General features: G+C 50.2%; 1 pseudogene; it reads right to left on the bottom strand.

Moving 5' to 3' along the window:
* Positions 1-1,307: 1,307 nt before the first annotated feature.
* On the bottom strand, positions 1,308-2,665 carry LOC147689983 (uncharacterized; annotated as a pseudogene).
* Between the last annotated feature and the right edge of the window lie 449 nt (positions 2,666-3,114).

Genomic DNA, 3,114 nt, shown 5'->3' with positions numbered 1-3,114 from the left:
TTAAAAGATTGACGTGATATATCTGACCAACTCGACCTGTGTGAGGGACTTCCACCCTGTAGGTTACGGGTGTTACCTGTGCTAGGATGCTATAAGGGCCCTGCCAGTGGGCTAACAGTTTGTTGCCTGGTGAGGGTAAAAGGAGTAAGACCTTATCACCTACAAGGAATTGTCTGAGGGAATCCTGTTTTTCGTAGGAAGTCTTTTGTCGGTCTTGTGCTGCATCAAGATGTGTACGTACGCTATCCCAGAGGGTTGTCAATCTGTCTTTGAGCCTGGCAACATACTCCAGTACTGTCTTCCCCTCGTCTTCCTCCTCCTCCCATCTCTCAGCCGCCATGTCCACTAATGTTCTGGGCTTTCTTCCAAATACCAACTCAAAGGGGCTATGACCGGTAGAAGACTGAGTGTGTGTTCTAATAGCGAGCAAGGTGAGGGGTAGTGGCCGGTCCCAGTCTCTGCCTGTTTCTGACACTGTCTTTTTGAGGATGGTTTTAATGGTCTGGTTGTAACGTTCTACCAAGCCATCCGTTTGCGGATGGTAGACCGAGGTGCGTATCTGTTTGACCCCTAAGAGAGTACATATCTGTGCCATGAGTTTGGACATAAAAGGGGTACCTTGGTCCGTGAGCAGTTCCTTTGGCTTAAGAAAGTGATCTTGGCCTGTGCGACATTGGAGGTGGTCATACTGGTTAAAGGTATACCCTCAGGGTAACGTGTCGCATAATCCACGAGGACCAGGATGTATTGGTAATCCTGGGTTGATACCAATAAGGGACTCACCAAATCCATCCCCACCCTGGTGAAAGGGACGTTGATGATCGGAAGGGGATATAAAGGGGCCTTGGGTATGTGAGGTGGGTTTACTAATTGGCACTTGACACATGCAGCACAGTATTTACAGAGGTCGGAATAGACCCCAGGCCAGTAAAACCGTCTGAGCAGGTACTCTTCCATTTTCTCTCTCCCGTAGTGCCCTCCCCCTGCTTGGTTATGAGCCAGATATAGTACTTGAGTGCGGTACGCTAAGGGTACTAGGAGCTGGTATTCTGGTTCACCATTTCGTTTTACTTTCTATATAGAAGTCCCTTACGTATAACAAAACAAGGTCCTACCTGGTCATCTTCATCGCTTACACTTCTTGCCCAGGCATGGCCTAAAGCGGGGTCTTCTCGCTGTTCGGCTCTAAAACTGGCTGGTGTCTTGTTTTCCCCGTCTGTACCTACAGAGGTGGAAATGGAGGGAGTGTTAATCGGACCATTCAACACTGCCTTTCTTTTCCCTTTCCTTTTCTCCCTACGCGTTTTCTAATCTTTATACACACCCGTTGTTATTTCCGAGGAATACAAAGGGGCATCCTTCAACCAGCTGTGTGCTTCTCTTTCTTCTATGGCCTTTGCTTGCAGGATTGGGAAGTCGGTGTAATCCGTTCCTATGATAATTTCCTCCACTAGGCGGGGGATGGCTCCTACCTTTATAGAATCCCTCTTCCCCATGTACTCTAGGGTAATGATAGCCACAGGATAGTCTTTGTGGTCACCATGCACACAAGTGATCGATACCCTTTCTCCCTTTTGCCATTGGGTTTCTTCGACCCTATCCTCTGCGATCACTGAATGTCGGCAGCCTGAGTCAACCAGAACTAAAGTCCTGACCCCATTGATTTGGAGGGACAGATGATAGGCCTCCTTACCTTCACCTGCCCACAGGATTCTGCCCCTCGTATAACCAACCTCCATGGGCTCCCCACTGTTGGACTTTTGGGGACAATTTCGAGCTATGTGACCCCATTCGGCACAGTTAAAACACTGGGGGGTCTGGGATCCCTCCCTTCCTAGGGGACGGGGCAGGAACCGTTGATCAATAAGGGGCCTCGGTGGGGGTGCACAGCCCTCCAATGGTGTATAGTGGTATTGGGTAGACGAGGTGTGAAGGGTCTGATTTCCGGATTTCTCTGATGGGCACAGGCTAGTTCAATGGCGTTGTTCACAGTTCGGTTGGGATGTTGTTTCACCCAGGCCCGGGTGGCAGCGGGGAGACCCTCGATAAACTGTTCTAGTAATACCCTTTCTATTACTCCCTCTTTGGAAGAGGTGTGGGGTTGTAACCATCTTGTCCCTAAATCTTGTATCCGATAGAAATAGGCTCTGGGGTTATCCTGTGCTTGCCATTTCTCCTTGCGGAACCATGTGCGGTATTGCTCCTGGTCGCAACCGAGTCTCTCCAATATTGTTTTCTTTATGGTGGCATCGGGGGTCGTCCCACCGGGGTTAGCAGCCTGGTAGGCTGTTTGGAGTTCTGCTGACAGCAGGGGTGCCACATACTGACCCCATCTTTCCTCTGGCCATTGTGCAGTACTGGCTACACGTTCGAAATTTGTGAAGAAGAAATCCGGGTCTTCCCCTGCTTTGTATTTTTGTAGCACTGAACTAGGTACGTTCGGATGGACTTTGGTTGCGGCTATGGTATCCGTGAGCCGTTGTATGGCCGAATCCTGGAGGGTCTGTGTTTGGGCCATGAGACCGGCTTGTGCCTGTAAGGCTTCTTGTAGATGTTCCCTATCTTTCTTTGCCTCAGATGACTGGGACTCTACCACGAGTTGTAGATGGCGCTGGCCCTCCGCCAGTTGGGCCATTATTTCTTCTATCCCCATGGGCTGGGTCATTGTTTCCGGTTGGGTTTTCTTATGGCGTCCTTTTCTTGTTCCGTGCGGCGTGATGGTCGTCGTGCGATCCCACTTCTGACACCACTGTCACGAAGTATCAAGAACGTAAGAGACGTGATGGGATGTTAGAAAGAGGTTTATTGGGTGGTACAAGGGAAACTGGGGTTGTCTGGTGTCTTGTTGTAGGCTCCGGGGTCCTTGGGTCTTCTCCGGTCGGTTGCCGCCTCCTCTTCCTGTGGCTCTGGATGGGTCTACGGTACATAAAAGAAAACAAAGGGGACGGTTACTCAGGTGTCCAGTCCTCCCTACAAAACACCACTATTCTGGTGGTGTAACATACAACAAAAACACAGGTCCTTCCTCTAGGGCCGTTCACCTCACGGGCGTCCTCAAGGAAAGGGTGACTGCGTGGACAAGAACAACCAGCTACACTTCACTAGTCTAGAGAC

Source organism: Lissotriton vulgaris, chromosome 9 (genome assembly GCF_964263255.1).
Source record: "Lissotriton vulgaris chromosome 9, aLisVul1.2, whole genome shotgun sequence".
Classification (NCBI taxonomy): Eukaryota; Metazoa; Chordata; class Amphibia; order Caudata; family Salamandridae; genus Lissotriton; species Lissotriton vulgaris.
Note: the sequence above shows the minus strand (reverse complement) of the source record. Positions and strands in the feature narration are given on the sequence as shown.